At 42.1% G+C, this 18,133-nt stretch overlaps 9 non-coding genes across 9 annotated transcripts; all 9 read right to left on the reverse strand.

Moving 5' to 3' along the window:
• Positions 1-4,917: 4,917 nt before the first annotated feature.
• On the reverse strand, positions 4,918-4,989 carry trnap-agg (transfer RNA proline (anticodon AGG)). Its single transcript has one exon. It is a non-coding gene; the product is annotated as a tRNA-Pro (tRNA).
• Positions 4,990-5,883: 894 nt separating this feature from the next.
• trnap-agg (transfer RNA proline (anticodon AGG)) lies at positions 5,884-5,955 on the reverse strand. The gene has a single exon. It is a non-coding gene; the product is annotated as a tRNA-Pro (tRNA).
• Positions 5,956-6,859: 904 nt separating this feature from the next.
• Positions 6,860-6,931, reverse strand: trnap-ugg (transfer RNA proline (anticodon UGG)). Its single transcript has one exon. It is a non-coding gene; the product is annotated as a tRNA-Pro (tRNA).
• A 3,478-nt stretch (positions 6,932-10,409) lies between these two features.
• Positions 10,410-10,481, reverse strand: trnap-agg (transfer RNA proline (anticodon AGG)). Its single transcript has one exon. It is a non-coding gene; the product is annotated as a tRNA-Pro (tRNA).
• Positions 10,482-11,375: 894 nt separating this feature from the next.
• Positions 11,376-11,447, reverse strand: trnap-agg (transfer RNA proline (anticodon AGG)). Its single transcript has one exon. It is a non-coding gene; the product is annotated as a tRNA-Pro (tRNA).
• A 904-nt stretch (positions 11,448-12,351) lies between these two features.
• Positions 12,352-12,423, reverse strand: trnap-ugg (transfer RNA proline (anticodon UGG)). The gene has a single exon. It is a non-coding gene; the product is annotated as a tRNA-Pro (tRNA).
• Positions 12,424-14,938: 2,515 nt separating this feature from the next.
• Positions 14,939-15,010, reverse strand: trnap-ugg (transfer RNA proline (anticodon UGG)). The gene has a single exon. It is a non-coding gene; the product is annotated as a tRNA-Pro (tRNA).
• Positions 15,011-15,257: 247 nt separating this feature from the next.
• On the reverse strand, positions 15,258-15,329 carry trnap-agg (transfer RNA proline (anticodon AGG)). Its single transcript has one exon. It is a non-coding gene; the product is annotated as a tRNA-Pro (tRNA).
• Positions 15,330-15,905: 576 nt separating this feature from the next.
• On the reverse strand, positions 15,906-15,977 carry trnap-ugg (transfer RNA proline (anticodon UGG)). Its single transcript has one exon. It is a non-coding gene; the product is annotated as a tRNA-Pro (tRNA).
• Between the last annotated feature and the right edge of the window lie 2,156 nt (positions 15,978-18,133).

Consider the following 18,133-nt stretch of genomic DNA (forward strand, 5'->3'; position numbering starts at 1 on the left):
GTTCTATCTGCTACTAGCCACGATTGTGTTGTTTCCATGGAGATGCAGGACTTCTATATTGCAGTGAAAAGCAAGGCCATAGAGTAAAATGTGACAGGAGCAAAATAAATGCCCCGAAACTGCTTGGGGTTCAGAGGGTTTACCACAGCCACTAGGTATTTTATAAGCTGATCGTTTGCTTTGTATGCAAAAATCTCCCGTGTAGTATCTGCAAATCTGCAAGGTAACAGGTTCCATGCTGCCATTCAACCCTGGAGAGATTCACACCCTAATAAAACGCTACACAGCAAGCAAAACAACCAAACATCAGGCTGTCATGAATAAACCAGAGAGAGTCGGTGAAGAAGCACGCTGGAATTCAGCTGCTGTAGCGCATACGTCCATAAAACATGCCCTGTTAAGACACTGGCAGGGGCTTTATCAAACCCTCATTTTGTGGCATCCGTTTAATAGAGCTCCTGCACACTAATTTGACACAAGTGGGACGAAGAGAAGCAGGACTATTAAAGGCCATTCATAGAGGAGCAGCCAGGGCCTTCCTACTTGTACATCAGCACACACAATAGCCGTTAGCCACCCACTTCCTGCTAAAGGAGTACTGATGGTTACGTGCATTATCAACGACAAAAAAAATGGAAAAAGGAAAACACGTTTCCTCCAGCACATCAAAGCTGACACGAAGTAGCAACCGAGGGCAGCAGGTACGCGGTAACTCAACAGCGGGTTTGTTTACAGTCTAGCGTCAGCATACGAAGCAGAGGGAGAAAAATAGATCTGTTTAGCACATGACAGCTTTCATCAATCAGGTTTGAGCGCTGGAAGGTTGAGACACTGGCGGGGATCAAACACACCTCCCGTCTGTCTCCCCCTCACTCCTCACTTGACTCTCAACAGGCGGGAAGTGTTTCAACCCCCCCCCCAGCGTCTGACTGGGCCGGGGAAACGGAGCGTGTTAACACCACAGCACACACTTTCTTTAACAATTCATAGGGTGTAATGTTAATTTTTCCCAAGTGGGAGACGACATCCCACATGGGAGATGTGAAGGTAGGTGATGCAGGTTCTTGATGTTCAAGAAAAAACAACTCATGTCATGTTTGACAAGTACATGCTACATAAACGGTTCCAGTATTGACAATTTAGTGTGTGTGTGCAATGTGAGAGGAAAGGCCTGAACGCACCGAAGCGCAAGTTGTTTTAAATGGCCGAATACACACCAAAAGCGTTATGAGGCGAGCGTGTAACACCTCGTCAAGTTTCGGCGGATTAATGAAACCCTGCACACGCCTCCCAGCTCGAAATTTCCTTTTATAAATCCCAAACCAACCTGTAAATGTGCGCAGCCAGTTCAGCCTCACATCCCGCCCTCCACACTGCCACATTCAACCATAAATGGTCAATGCAAAGCACTGTATGAATGTTGATTGCACAGAAATGAGCTGCTGATCAGTGGGTCTTTACGGTGAATCACGGCAACTACCGAGAGGAAGAACACTCGTTCCGTCCTAATTCTTCCATTTATGCAGTCCTAACAGTGCCAGTGCATCTATAGTGCAGCATTACACATTATATGAATGTCAGCGCAGTATTTATATGTTAACAGCAATCATACTGATTTCTTCCAAAAATGATTAGTGGTATCCACCACCCTGGATATCATTTTTTTTTTAAAAGGAGGATTGATAGGTGTACAATATTTATTTATTGATGTTTTCTCATGGCATTATGATTAGGACAGATAAAGAGGATATGGAGACTTTGCCAGGTGAGGTGACTGGAGAAGGCAGTGTGACAGTCACCATGGTGACTCCAGTGACTCGCATTGGACAGCTGTTGTCAGTTTGTCTGTGCTGTATCTGTCCCTATGGAATAAACCATAAATGAGACAATGAAGTTGGTTTTACTGCAGCGATTTTACTCACAAACACTATATGGAAACTATTCATGCTCGGTTCTGCAGTTCTTTATCTTTGGTTGACGTTATCATCATCTGATCCACAGCTGACCCCGAGTGTCGGTAGTCTGGCCCTCTCCTCTGCGCTGATGAAATAAGCAAAATGTAATTAGTGGTTTATGGAATAGTTATGGCTGACTAGTACAAGCACTGGTACATTCAAACAAAAGGGATATATAAAGTGAAATTAAATGTGAGAGGCATCATTACACATATAATAATGCCTCTTTTACCAGTTGATAAACTGTAGTAATTTAACCTATACCTATAATACCCATTCATGTTGTGATTTTAAGTGTGCTGAAGCCAACTGGCCATTAGCTTAGCTTGGCTTAGACTGGGATCAGGGGTTAACAGCTAGCCTGGATCTGTCCAAAGTTCAGACCACCACTTCCTGGTGGAGCAAAATGCGAAAATTCTTTATTGTTTTTTAATGGTGGTTGGCATCTAAAATGTCACATTACCACTAACTAGCGATACTGGTTTTAAATGACTATCTCCATGTACTGTATATATTCCCCACCCCACTATAACCTCTCTATTTTCTAGGTTTTTTAGAGAGCATAGGCTTGTCTAAGCTGCTGTTGCACGACTTCTCAGAAACCCCCAGAACACCCAGAAATAACCTTACTGCATCTATAAGTATGTCGATTTTCTCAAATGTCCTTTCTATTCCAGAAGAAAAGTTAATTAAAAAAAGCCGAAAACCTGGTCCTAGATAGAAAGTCAAAATTATGAGATAGAAAGTCAAAAGTATGAGATAGAAAGTCAAAATGATGATATAGAAAGTCAAAATTATGAGATAGAAAGTCAAAATTATGAGATAGAAAGTCAAGTTTTGAGATAGAAAGTCATAATTGTGAGATAGAAAGTCGAAGTTATGATAGAAAGTCAAAATTATGAGATAGAAAGTCAAAATTATGAGATAGAAAGTCAAAATTATGAGATAGAAAGTCAAAATTATGATATAGAAAGTCAAGTTATGAGATAGAAAGTCATAATTGTGAGATAGAAAGTCGAAGTTATGATAGAAAGTCAAAATTATGAGATAGAAAGTCAAAATTATGAGAGACTTAAACAGCAGTCATAGAAGCAGCTCTTTGGCTGGTTACCCTACATTTGACATGGAAATGGATTGTGAGTACATTGAAGACTACTTTAAATGTGACTTTACAACAGATGAAATACTTCACGTGGGATTGTGCAAACGCACCCTTGAAAGGATTTTAAGCATTGAACAAAGTTATTGTAATAACTTGTGTTTGATATTTGTCTTTGCTATTTTCTTTAAAAGTTTGATAGAGTAATGTGGGTTTCTTCAATCTAAATTAAAAGGATTTAAGTTGTAATAACAGAAATGTGCTGAAATATATTTTTACATTTATATACAGTGACTGCATGTACAATATTTTTACAGACCAACGAGCTATTAAAATATCTAATCGTTTGATGTTTGCCTGACAAAATTCACCTTTGTTAGGCATGTGAATTAAGTCTTTGTCTTTTGGCAATAAAATAATGCTGGGTGTTCTGCGAAGATGAACCAGCTACATTTTTGCCAAAACGCTACAATACTGGTATATGTACGGCAGTGGCTAAATTGTGGAAGAAACATTGTTTTAAGGGACAAAGTTTTTGGCTCGCTTAATTTAACAGTCAACACTAGCCAAAGACATATTCTGGGTTCGTCCGGGATTTGGACCCTGGACCTCTCGCAACCTAAGCGAGAATCATACCCCTAGACCAACGAGCCAATGAAATGACTCATTATTTGATATCTGCCTGACGAAATTCTCCATTGCCAGGCAAATGAATAAAGTCGGCGTGTCTTGGCACAGACAAAATGGTTGGTAATCTGCTAAGAAGCTACATTTTTGCCCAAATGCTACAACACCGGTACGGGCATGACATTGGCTAAATTGTGGAAGAAACATTGTTTTAAGGGACAAAGTTTTTGGCTCGCTTAATTTAACAGTCAACATTAGCCAAAGACATATTCTGGGGTCGTCCGGGATTTGGACCCGGGACCTCTCGGACCCAAAGCGAGAATCATACCCCTAGACCAACGAGTCATTAAAACATCTCATCGTTTGATGTTTGCCTGACGAAATTCACCTTTGTTTGGCATGTGAATTAAGTCTTTGTCTTTTGGCAATAAAAGAATGCTGGGTGTTCTGCGAAGATGAACCAGCTACATTTTTGACAAAACGCTACAATGCTGGTATATGCACGGCAGTGGCTAAATTGTGGAAGAAACATTGTTTTAAGGGACAAAGTTTTTGGCTCGCTTAATTTAACAGTCAACACTAGCCAAAGACATATTCTGGGTTCGTCCGGGATTTAGACCCGGGACCTCTCGCACCCTAAGCAAGAATCATACCCCTAGACCAACGAGCCAATGAAATGACTCATTATTTGATATCTGCCTGACGAAATTCTCCATTGTCAGGCATATGAATAAAGTCGGCGTGTCTTGGCACAGTAAAAATGGTTGGTAATCTGCTAAGAAGCTACATTTTTGCCCAAACGCTACAACACCGGTACGGGCATGACATTGGCTAAATTGTGGAAGAAACATTGTTTTAAGGGACAAAGTTTTTGGCTTGCTTAATTTAACAGTCAACACTAGCCAAAGACATATTCTGGGCTCATCCGGGATTTGGACCCGTGACCTCTCACACCCAAAGCGAGAATCATACCCCTAGACCAATGAGCCAATAAAACATCTCATTGTTTGATGTTTGCTTGACGAAATTCTCCATTGTCAGGCATATGAATAAAGTCGGCGTGTCTTGGCACAGACAAAATGGTTGGTAATCTGCTAAGAAGCTACATTTCTGACCAAATGCTACAACACTGGTACGGGCATGACATTGGCTAAATTGTGGAAGAAACATTGTTTTAAGGGACAAAGTTTTTGGCTCGCTTAATTTAACAGTCAACACTAGCCAAAGACATATTCTGGGCTCATCCGGGATTTGGACCCGGGACCTCTCGCACCCTAAGCGAGAATCATACCCCTAGACCAACGAGCCATCAAAACATATCATCGTTTGATGTTTGCCTGACGAAATTCACCTTTGTTAGGCATGTGAATTAAGTCTTTGTCTTTTGGCAATAAAAGAATGCTGGGTGTTCTGCGAAGAAGATGAACCAGCTACATTTTTGTCAAAACGCGACAATGCTGGTATATGCAGGACATTGGCTGAATTGTGGAAGAAACATTGTTTTAAGGGACAAAGTTTTTGGCTCGCTTAATTCAACAGTCAACACTAGCCAAAGACATATTCTGGGCTCGTCCGGGATTTGGACCCGGGACCTCTCGCACCCGAAGTAAGATTCTTTCCCCTAGACCAACGAGCCAATAAAACATCTCATTGTTTGATGTTTGCTTGACGAAATTCTCCATTGTCAGGCATATGAATAAAGTCGGCGTGTCTTGGCACAGTAAAAATGGTTGGTAATCTGCTAAGAAGCTACATTTTTGCCCAAACGCTACAACACCGGTACGGGCATGACATTGGCTAAATTGTGGAAGAAACATTGTTTTAAGGGACAAAGTTTTTGGCTTGCTTAATTTAACAGTCAACACTAGCCAAAGACATATTCTGGGCTCATCCGGGATTTGGACCCAGGACCTCTCACACCCAAAGCGAGAATCATACCCCTAGACCAATGAGCCAATAAAACATCTCATTGTTTGATGTTTGCTTGACGAAATTCTCCATTGTCAGGCATATGAATAAAGTCGGCGTGTCTTGGCACAGACAAAATGGTTGGTAATCTGCTAAGAAGCTACATTTCTGACCAAATGCTACAACACTGGTACGGGCATGACATTGGCTAAATTGTGGAAGAAACATTGTTTTAAGGGACAAAGTTTTTGGCTCGCTTAATTTAACAGTCAACACTAGCCAAAGACATATTCTGGGCTCATCCGGGATTTGGACCCGGGACCTCTCGCACCCTAAGCGAGAATCATACCCCTAGACCAACGAGCCATCAAAACATATCATCGTTTGATGTTTGCCTGACGAAATTCACCTTTGTTAGGCATGTGAATTAAGTCTTTGTCTTTTGGCAATAAAAGAATGCTGGGTGTTCTGCGAAGTAGATGAACCAGCTACATTTTTGTCAAAACGCTACAATGCTGGTATATGCAGGACCTTTGGCTAAATTGTGGAAGAAACATTGTTTTAAGGGACAAAGTTTTTGGCTCGCTTAATTTAACAGTCAACACTAGCCAAAGACATATTCTGGACTCATCCGGGATTTGGACCCGGGACCTCTCACACCCAAAGCGAGAATCATACCCCTAGACCAATGAGCCATTAAAACGTCTCATCGTTTGATGTTTGGCTGACAAAATTCACCATTGTTAGGCATTCGAATTAAGTCGTTGTCTTTTGGCAATAAAAGAATGCTGGGTGTTCTGCGAAGAAGATGAACCAGCTACATTTTTGTCAAAACGCGACAATGCTGGTATATGCAGGACATTGGCTGAATTGTGGAAGAAACATTGTTTTAAGGGACAAAGTTTTTGGCTCGCTTAATTCAACAGTCAACACTAGCCAAAGACATATTCTGGGCTCGTCCGGGATTTGGACCCGGGACCTCTCGCACCCGAAGTAAGATTCTTTCCCCTAGACCAACGAGCCAATAAAACATCTCATCGTTTGATGTTTGCTTGACGAAATTCTCCATTGTCAGGCATATGAATAAAGTCGGCGTGTCTTGGCACAGTAAAAATGGTTGGTAATCTGCTAAGAAGCTACATTTTTGCCCAAACGCTACAACACCGGTACGGGCATGACATTGGCTAAATTGTGGAAGAAACATTGTTTTTAGGGACAAAGTTTTTGGCTTGCTTAATTTAACAGTCAACACTAGCCAAAGACATATTCTGGGCTCATCCGGGATTTGGACCCGGGACCTCTCACACCCAAAGCGAGAATCATACCCCTAGACCAATGAGCCAATAAAACATCTCATTGTTTGATGTTTGCTTGACGAAATTCTCCATTGTCAGGCATATGAATAAAGTCGGCGTGTCTTGGCACAGACAAAATGGTTGGTAATCTGCTAAGAAGCTACATTTCTGACTAAATGCTACAACACTGGTACGGGCATGACATTGGCTAAATTGTGGAAGAAACATTGTTTTAAGGGACAAAGTTTTTGGCTCGCTTAATTCAACAGTCAACACTAGCCAAAGACATATTCTGGGCTCGTCCGGGATTTGGACCCGGGACCTCTCGCACCCGAAGCAAGATTCTTTCCCCTAGACCAACGAGCCAATAAAACATCTCATCGTTTGATGTTTGCTTGACGAAATTCTCCATTGTCAGGCATGTGAATTAAGTCTTTGTCTTTTGGCAATAAAAGAATGCTGGGTGTTCTGCGAAGTAGATGAACCAGCTACATTTTTGTCAAAACGCTACAATGCTGGTATATGCAGGACCTTTGGCTAAATTGTGGAAGAAACATTGTTTTAAGGGACAAAGTTTTTGGCTCGCTTAATTTAACAGTCAACACTAGCCAAAGACATATTCTGGGGTCGTCCGGGATTTGGACCCGGGACCTCTCACACCCAAAGCGAGAATCATACCCCTAGACCAACGAGCCAATAAAACATCTCATTGTTTGATGTTTGCTTGACGAAATTCTCCATTGTCAGGCATATGAATAAAGTCGGCGTGTCTTGGCACAGACAAAATGGTTGGTAATCTGCTAAGAAGCTACATTTCTGACCAAATGCTACAACACTGGTACGGGCATGACATTGGCTAAATTGTGGAAGAAACATTGTTTTAAGGGACAAAGTTTTTGGCTCGCTTAATTTAACAGTCAACACTAGCCAAAGACATATTCTGGGCTCGTCCGGGATTTGGACCCGGGACCTCTCGCACCCTAAGCGAGAATCATACCCCTAGACCAGGGGTCGGGAACCTTTTTGACTCAGAGAGCCATGAAAGCAAAATATTTGGAAATTTATTTCAGTGAGAGCCATATAATATATTTTAAGACTGAATTCAACTAAATGTGAGTATAATAAGCCTCTGAATTTATTGTTTTTAATAATGTTGTTGTAATACTCACAATTAATGCGACTTCTGCGACTTCTGCCGCTTTACATTCGACCGTTTCATCGATGCAATTTTGTCATTGCAAATTAAGCACACCGCAGAACCTGCTCTCTCCACAAAGGCAAATTCTTCAGTCCATTCGTCCTGAAATGTACGATACTCCTCATCCTTTTTTCTTTTCGCCATCTTCTTCGTCGAAGGGTTAGCTTTGAGCTAACAACCGAGAACACTGAGTCAAAAGGGGGCGTTTACCTGTTTACCCAGCAACGGCCAACGTCAGCTATTATCATCCAATAAAAATAATGGACAATTGCTCCTGCAGCCAACTGCAGCCCTGAACAGGACATGAGCAGTGGAAAATCGATGGATGGATTAAAACAAGTGATAATATTTTATGTTTTATCTGAAAAGCCGAAATCTGCGAGCCAGATGCAATCATCAAAAGAGTCACACCTGGCTCGCGAGCCATAGGTTCCCGACCCCTGCCCTAGACCAACGAGCCATCAAAACATATCATCGTTTGATGTTTGCCTGACGAAATTCACCTTTGTTAGGCATGTGAATTAAGTCTTTGTCTTTTGGCAATAAAAGAATGCTGGGTGTTCTGCGAAGTAGATGAACCAGCTACATTTTTGTCAAAACGCGACAATGCTGGTATATGCAGGACATTGGCTGAATTGTGGAAGAAACATTGTTTTAAGGGACAAAGTTTTTGGCTCGCTTAATTCAACAGTCAACACTAGCCAAAGACATATTCTGGGCTCGTCCGGGATTTGGACCCGGGACCTCTCGCACCCGAAGTAAGATTCTTTCCCCTAGACCAACGAGCCAATAAAACATCTCATCGTTTGATGTTTGCTTGACGAAATTCTCCATTGTCAGGCATGTGAATTAAGTCTTTGTCTTTTGGCAATAAAAGAATGCTGGGTGTTCTGCGAAGTAGATGAACCAGCTACATTTTTGTCAAAACGCTACAATGCTGGTATATGCAGGACCTTTGGCTAAATTGTGGAAGAAACATTGTTTTAAGGGACAAAGTTTTTGGCTTGCTTAATTTAACAGTCAACACTAGCCAAAGACATATTCTGGGCTCATCCGGGATTTGGACCCGGGACCTCTCGCACCCGAAGTAAGATTCTTTCCCCTAGACCAACGAGCCAATAAAGCATCTCATCGTTTGATGTTTGCTTGACGAAATTCTCCATTGTCAGGCATATGAATAAAGTCGGCGTGTCTTGGCACAGTAAAAATGGTTGGTAATCTGCTAAGAAGCTACATTTTTGCCCAAACGCTACAACACCGGTACGGGCATGACATTGGCTAAATTGTGGAAGAAACATTGTTTTAAGGGACAAAGTTTTTGGCTTGCTTAATTTAACAGTCAACACTAGCCAAAGACATATTCTGGGCTCATCCGGGATTTGGACCCGGGACCTCTCGGACCCAAAGCGAGAATCATACCCCTAGACCAACGAGTCATTAAAACATCTCATCGTTTGATGTTTGCCTGACGAAATTCACCTTTGTTTGGCATGTGAATTAAGTCTTTGTCTTTTGGCAATAAAAGAATGCTGGGTGTTCTGCGAAGATGAACCAGCTACATTTTTGACAAAACGCTACAATGCTGGTATATGCACGGCAGTGGCTAAATTGTGGAAGAAACATTGTTTTAAGGGACAAAGTTTTTGGCTCGCTTAATTTAACAGTCAACACTAGCCAAAGACATATTCTGGGTTCGTCCGGGATTTAGACCCGGGACCTCTCGCACCCTAAGCAAGAATCATACCCCTAGACCAACGAGCCAATGAAATGACTCATTATTTGATATCTGCCTGACGAAATTCTCCATTGTCAGGCATATGAATAAAGTCGGCGTGTCTTGGCACAGTAAAAATGGTTGGTAATCTGCTAAGAAGCTACATTTTTGCCCAAACGCTACAACACCGGTACGGGCATGACATTGGCTAAATTGTGGAAGAAACATTGTTTTAAGGGACAAAGTTTTTGGCTTGCTTAATTTAACAGTCAACACTAGCCAAAGACATATTCTGGGCTCATCCGGGATTTGGACCCGTGACCTCTCACACCCAAAGCGAGAATCATACCCCTAGACCAATGAGCCAATAAAACATCTCATTGTTTGATGTTTGCTTGACGAAATTCTCCATTGTCAGGCATATGAATAAAGTCGGCGTGTCTTGGCACAGACAAAATGGTTGGTAATCTGCTAAGAAGCTACATTTCTGACCAAATGCTACAACACTGGTACGGGCATGACATTGGCTAAATTGTGGAAGAAACATTGTTTTAAGGGACAAAGTTTTTGGCTCGCTTAATTTAACAGTCAACACTAGCCAAAGACATATTCTGGGCTCATCCGGGATTTGGACCCGGGACCTCTCGCACCCTAAGCGAGAATCATACCCCTAGACCAACGAGCCATCAAAACATATCATCGTTTGATGTTTGCCTGACGAAATTCACCTTTGTTAGGCATGTGAATTAAGTCTTTGTCTTTTGGCAATAAAAGAATGCTGGGTGTTCTGCGAAGAAGATGAACCAGCTACATTTTTGTCAAAACGCGACAATGCTGGTATATGCAGGACATTGGCTGAATTGTGGAAGAAACATTGTTTTAAGGGACAAAGTTTTTGGCTCGCTTAATTCAACAGTCAACACTAGCCAAAGACATATTCTGGGCTCGTCCGGGATTTGGACCCGGGACCTCTCGCACCCGAAGTAAGATTCTTTCCCCTAGACCAACGAGCCAATAAAACATCTCATTGTTTGATGTTTGCTTGACGAAATTCTCCATTGTCAGGCATATGAATAAAGTCGGCGTGTCTTGGCACAGTAAAAATGGTTGGTAATCTGCTAAGAAGCTACATTTTTGCCCAAACGCTACAACACCGGTACGGGCATGACATTGGCTAAATTGTGGAAGAAACATTGTTTTAAGGGACAAAGTTTTTGGCTTGCTTAATTTAACAGTCAACACTAGCCAAAGACATATTCTGGGCTCATCCGGGATTTGGACCCAGGACCTCTCACACCCAAAGCGAGAATCATACCCCTAGACCAATGAGCCAATAAAACATCTCATTGTTTGATGTTTGCTTGACGAAATTCTCCATTGTCAGGCATATGAATAAAGTCGGCGTGTCTTGGCACAGACAAAATGGTTGGTAATCTGCTAAGAAGCTACATTTCTGACCAAATGCTACAACACTGGTACGGGCATGACATTGGCTAAATTGTGGAAGAAACATTGTTTTAAGGGACAAAGTTTTTGGCTCGCTTAATTTAACAGTCAACACTAGCCAAAGACATATTCTGGGCTCATCCGGGATTTGGACCCGGGACCTCTCGCACCCTAAGCGAGAATCATACCCCTAGACCAACGAGCCATCAAAACATATCATCGTTTGATGTTTGCCTGACGAAATTCACCTTTGTTAGGCATGTGAATTAAGTCTTTGTCTTTTGGCAATAAAAGAATGCTGGGTGTTCTGCGAAGTAGATGAACCAGCTACATTTTTGTCAAAACGCTACAATGCTGGTATATGCAGGACCTTTGGCTAAATTGTGGAAGAAACATTGTTTTAAGGGACAAAGTTTTTGGCTCGCTTAATTTAACAGTCAACACTAGCCAAAGACATATTCTGGACTCATCCGGGATTTGGACCCGGGACCTCTCACACCCAAAGCGAGAATCATACCCCTAGACCAATGAGCCATTAAAACGTCTCATCGTTTGATGTTTGGCTGACAAAATTCACCATTGTTAGGCATTCGAATTAAGTCGTTGTCTTTTGGCAATAAAAGAATGCTGGGTGTTCTGCGAAGAAGATGAACCAGCTACATTTTTGTCAAAACGCGACAATGCTGGTATATGCAGGACATTGGCTGAATTGTGGAAGAAACATTGTTTTAAGGGACAAAGTTTTTGGCTCGCTTAATTCAACAGTCAACACTAGCCAAAGACATATTCTGGGCTCGTCCGGGATTTGGACCCGGGACCTCTCGCACCCGAAGTAAGATTCTTTCCCCTAGACCAACGAGCCAATAAAACATCTCATCGTTTGATGTTTGCTTGACGAAATTCTCCATTGTCAGGCATATGAATAAAGTCGGCGTGTCTTGGCACAGTAAAAATGGTTGGTAATCTGCTAAGAAGCTACATTTTTGCCCAAACGCTACAACACCGGTACGGGCATGACATTGGCTAAATTGTGGAAGAAACATTGTTTTTAGGGACAAAGTTTTTGGCTTGCTTAATTTAACAGTCAACACTAGCCAAAGACATATTCTGGGCTCATCCGGGATTTGGACCCGGGACCTCTCACACCCAAAGCGAGAATCATACCCCTAGACCAATGAGCCAATAAAACATCTCATTGTTTGATGTTTGCTTGACGAAATTCTCCATTGTCAGGCATATGAATAAAGTCGGCGTGTCTTGGCACAGACAAAATGGTTGGTAATCTGCTAAGAAGCTACATTTCTGACTAAATGCTACAACACTGGTACGGGCATGACATTGGCTAAATTGTGGAAGAAACATTGTTTTAAGGGACAAAGTTTTTGGCTCGCTTAATTCAACAGTCAACACTAGCCAAAGACATATTCTGGGCTCGTCCGGGATTTGGACCCGGGACCTCTCGCACCCGAAGCAAGATTCTTTCCCCTAGACCAACGAGCCAATAAAACATCTCATCGTTTGATGTTTGCTTGACGAAATTCTCCATTGTCAGGCATGTGAATTAAGTCTTTGTCTTTTGGCAATAAAAGAATGCTGGGTGTTCTGCGAAGTAGATGAACCAGCTACATTTTTGTCAAAACGCTACAATGCTGGTATATGCAGGACCTTTGGCTAAATTGTGGAAGAAACATTGTTTTAAGGGACAAAGTTTTTGGCTCGCTTAATTTAACAGTCAACACTAGCCAAAGACATATTCTGGGGTCGTCCGGGATTTGGACCCGGGACCTCTCACACCCAAAGCGAGAATCATACCCCTAGACCAACGAGCCAATAAAACATCTCATTGTTTGATGTTTGCTTGACGAAATTCTCCATTGTCAGGCATATGAATAAAGTCGGCGTGTCTTGGCACAGACAAAATGGTTGGTAATCTGCTAAGAAGCTACATTTCTGACCAAATGCTACAACACTGGTACGGGCATGACATTGGCTAAATTGTGGAAGAAACATTGTTTTAAGGGACAAAGTTTTTGGCTCGCTTAATTTAACAGTCAACACTAGCCAAAGACATATTCTGGGCTCGTCCGGGATTTGGACCCGGGACCTCTCGCACCCTAAGCGAGAATCATACCCCTAGACCAGGGGTCGGGAACCTTTTTGACTCAGAGAGCCATGAAAGCAAAATATTTGGAAATTTATTTCAGTGAGAGCCATATAATATATTTTAAGACTGAATTCAACTAAATGTGAGTATAATAAGCCTCTGAATTTATTGTTTTTAATAATGTTGTTGTAATACTCACAATTAATGCGACTTCTGCGACTTCTGCCGCTTTACATTCGACCGTTTCATCGATGCAATTTTGTCATTGCAAATTAAGCACACCGCAGAACCTGCTCTCTCCACAAAGGCAAATTCTTCAGTCCATTCGTCCTGAAATGTACGATACTCCTCATCCTTTTTTCTTTTCGCCATCTTCTTCGTCGAAGGGTTAGCTTTGAGCTAACAACCGAGAACACTGAGTCAAAAGGGGGCGTTTACCTGTTTACCCAGCAACGGCCAACGTCAGCTATTATCATCCAATAAAAATAATGGACAATTGCTCCTGCAGCCAACTGCAGCCCTGAACAGGACATGAGCAGTGGAAAATCGATGGATGGATTAAAACAAGTGATAATATTTTATGTTTTATCTGAAAAGCCGAAATCTGCGAGCCAGATGCAATCATCAAAAGAGTCACACCTGGCTCGCGAGCCATAGGTTCCCGACCCCTGCCCTAGACCAACGAGCCATCAAAACATATCATCGTTTGATGTTTGCCTGACGAAATTCACCTTTGTTAGGCATGTGAATTAAGTCTTTGTCTTTTGGCAATAAAAGAATGCTGGGTGTTCTGCGAAGTAGATGAACCAGCTACATTTTTGTCAAAACGCGACAATGCTGGTATATGCAGGACATTGGCTGAATTGTGGAAGAAACATTGTTTTAAGGGACAAAGTTTTTGGCTCGCTTAATTCAACAGTCAACACTAGCCAAAGACATATTCTGGGCTCGTCCGGGATTTGGACCCGGGACCTCTCGCACCCGAAGTAAGATTCTTTCCCCTAGACCAACGAGCCAATAAAACATCTCATCGTTTGATGTTTGCTTGACGAAATTCTCCATTGTCAGGCATGTGAATTAAGTCTTTGTCTTTTGGCAATAAAAGAATGCTGGGTGTTCTGCGAAGTAGATGAACCAGCTACATTTTTGTCAAAACGCTACAATGCTGGTATATGCAGGACCTTTGGCTAAATTGTGGAAGAAACATTGTTTTAAGGGACAAAGTTTTTGGCTTGCTTAATTTAACAGTCAACACTAGCCAAAGACATATTCTGGGCTCATCCGGGATTTGGACCCGGGACCTCTCGCACCCGAAGTAAGATTCTTTCCCCTAGACCAACGAGCCAATAAAGCATCTCATCGTTTGATGTTTGCTTGACGAAATTCTCCATTGTCAGGCATATGAATAAAGTCGGCGTGTCTTGGCACAGTAAAAATGGTTGGTAATCTGCTAAGAAGCTACATTTTTGCCCAAACGCTACAACACCGGTACGGGCATGACATTGGCTAAATTGTGGAAGAAACATTGTTTTAAGGGACAAAGTTTTTGGCTTGCTTAATTTAACAGTCAACACTAGCCAAAGACATATTCTGGGCTCATCCGGGATTTGGACCCGGGACCTCTCACACCCAAAGCGAGAATCATACCCCTAGACCAATGAGCCAATAAAACATCTCATTGTTTGATGTTTGCTTGATGAAATTCTCCATTGTCAGGCATATGAATAAAGTCGGCGTGTCTTGGCACAGACAAAATGGTTGGTAATCTGCTAAGAAGCTACATTTCTGACCAAATGCTACAACACTGGTACGGGCATGACATTGGCTAAATTGTGGAAGAAACATTGTTTTAAGGGACAAAGTTTTTGGCTCGCTTAATTTAACAGTCAACACTAGCCAAAGACATATTCTGGGCTCGTCCGGGATTTGGACCCGGGACCTCTCGCACCCTAAGCGAGAATCATACCCCTAGACCAACGAGCCATCAAAACATATCATCGTTTGATGTTTGCCTGACGAAATTCACCTTTGTTAGGCATGTGAATTAAGTCTTTGTCTTTTGGCAATAAAAGAATGCTGGGTGTTCTGCGAAGTAGATGAACCAGCTACATTTTTGTCAAAACGCTACAATGCTGGTATATGCAGGACCTTTGGCTAAATTGTGGAAGAAACATTGTTTTAAGGGACAAAGTTTTTGGCTCGCTTAATTTAACAGTCAACACTAGCCAAAGACATATTCTGGGCTCGTCCGGGATTTGGACCCGGGACCTCTCGCACCCGAAGTAAGATTCTTTCCACTAGACCAACGAGCCAATAAAACATCTCATCGTTTGATGTTTGCTTGACGAAATTCTCCATTGTCAGGCATATGAATAAAGTCGGCGTGTCTTGGCACAGTAAAAATGGTTGGTAATCTGCTAAGAAGCTACATTTTTGCCCAAACGCTACAACACCGGTACGGGCATGACATTGGCTAAATTGTGGAAGAAACATTGTTTTAAGGGACAAAGTTTTTGGCTTGCTTAATTTAACAGTCAACACTAGCCAAAGACATATTCTGGGCTCATCCGGGATTTGGACCCGGGACCTCTCACACCCAAAGCGAGAATCATACCCCTAGACCAATGAGCCAATAAAACATCTCATTGTTTGATGTTTGCTTGACGAAATTCTCCATTGTCAGGCATATGAATAAAGTCGGCGTGTCTTGGCACAGACAAAATGGTTGGTAATCTGCTAAGAAGCTACATTTCTGACTAAATGCTACAACACTGGTACGGGCATGACATTGGCTAAATTGTGGAAGAAACATTGTTTTAAGGGACAAAGTTTTTGGCTCGCTTAATTTAACAGTCAACACTAGCCAAAGACATATTCTGGGCTCGTCCGGGATTTGGACTCTGGACCTCTCGCACCCTAAGTGAGAATCATACCCCTAGACCAACGAGCCATCAAAACATATCATCGTTTGATGTTTGCCTGACGAAATTCACCTTTGTTAGGCATGTGAATTAAGTCTTTGTCTTTTGGCAATAAAAGAATGCTGGGTGTTCTGCGAAGTAGATGAACCAGCTACATTTTTGTCAAAACGCTACAATGCTGGTATATGCAGGACCTTTGGCTAAATTGTGGAAGAAACATTGTTTTAAGGGACAAAGTTTTTGGCTCGCTTAATTTAACAGTCAACACTAGCCAAAGACATATTCTGGACTCATCCGGGATTTGGACCCGGGACCTCTCACACCCAAAGCGAGAATCATACCCCTAGACCAACGAGCCATTAAAACGTCTCATCGTTTGATGTTTGGCTGACAAAATTCACCATTGTTAGGCATTTGAATTAAGTCGTTGTCTTTTGGCAATAAAAGAATGCTGGGTGTTCTGCGAAGAAGATGAACCAGCTACATTTTTGTCAAAACGCGACAATGCTGGTATATGCAGGACATTGGCTGAATTGTGGAAGAAACATTGTTTTAAGGGACAAAGTTTTTGGCTCGCTTAATTCAACAGTCAACACTAGCCAAAGACATATTCTGGGCTCGTCCGGGATTTGGACCCGGGACCTCTCGCACCCGAAGTAAGATTCTTTCCCCTAGACCAACGAGCCAATGAAATGACTCATTGTTCGATATCTGCCTGACGAAATTCTCCATTGTCAGGCATATGAATAAAGTCGGCGTGTCTTGGCACAGACAAAATGGTTGGTAATCTGCTAAGAAGCTACATTTCTGACCAAATGCTACAACACTGGTACGGGCATGACATTGGCTAAATTGTGGAAGAAACATTGTTTTAAGGGACAAAGTGTTTGGCTCGCTTAATTTAACAGTCAACACTAGCCAAAGACATATTCTGGGCTCTTCCGGGATTTGGACCCGGGACCTCTCGCACCCTAAGCGAGAATCATACCCCTAGACCAACGAGCCATCAAAACATATCATCGTTTGATGTTTGACTGACGAAATTCACCTTTGTTAGGCATGTGAATTAAGTCTTTGTCTTTTGGCAATAAAAGAATGCTGGGTGTTCTGCGAAGAAGATGAACCAGCTACATTTTTGTCAAAACGCGACAATGCTGGTATATGCAGGACATTGGCTGAATTGTGGAAGAAACATTGTTTTAAGGGACAAAGTTTTTGGCTCGCTTAATTCAACAGTCAACACTAGCCAAAGACATATTCTGGACTCATCCGGGATCTGGACCCGGGACCTCTCACACCCAAAGCGAGAATCATACCCCTAGACCAACGAGCCAATAAAACATCTCATTGTTTGATGTTTGCTTGACGAAATTCTCCATTGTCAGGCATATGAATAAAGTCGGCGTGTCTTGGCACAGTAAAAATGGTTGGTAATCTGCTAAGAAGCTACATTTTTGCCCAAACGCTACAACACCGGTACGGGCATGACATTGGCTAAATTGTGGAAGAAACATTGTTTTAAGGGACAAAGTTTTTGGCTCGCTTAATTTAACACTCAACACTAGCCAAAGACATATACTGGGCTCGTCCGGGATTTGGACCCGGGACCTCTCGCACCCTAAGCGAGAATCATACCCCTAGACCAACGAGTCATTAAAACATATCATCGTTTGATGTTTGCCTGACGAAATTCACCTTTGTTAGGCATGTGAATTAAGTCTTTGTCTTTTGGCAATAAAAGAATGCCGGGTGTTCTGCGAAGAAGATGAACCAGCTACATTTTTGTCAAAATGCTACAACACTGGTATATGCAGGACATTGGCTAAATTGTGGAAGAAACATTGTTTTAAGGGACAAAGTTTTTGG

This window comes from Anarhichas minor, unplaced genomic scaffold (assembly GCF_050575085.1).
Source record: "Anarhichas minor isolate MPS153535 unplaced genomic scaffold, ASM5057508v1 ptg000025l, whole genome shotgun sequence".
Taxonomy (NCBI): Eukaryota; Metazoa; Chordata; class Actinopteri; order Perciformes; family Anarhichadidae; genus Anarhichas; species Anarhichas minor.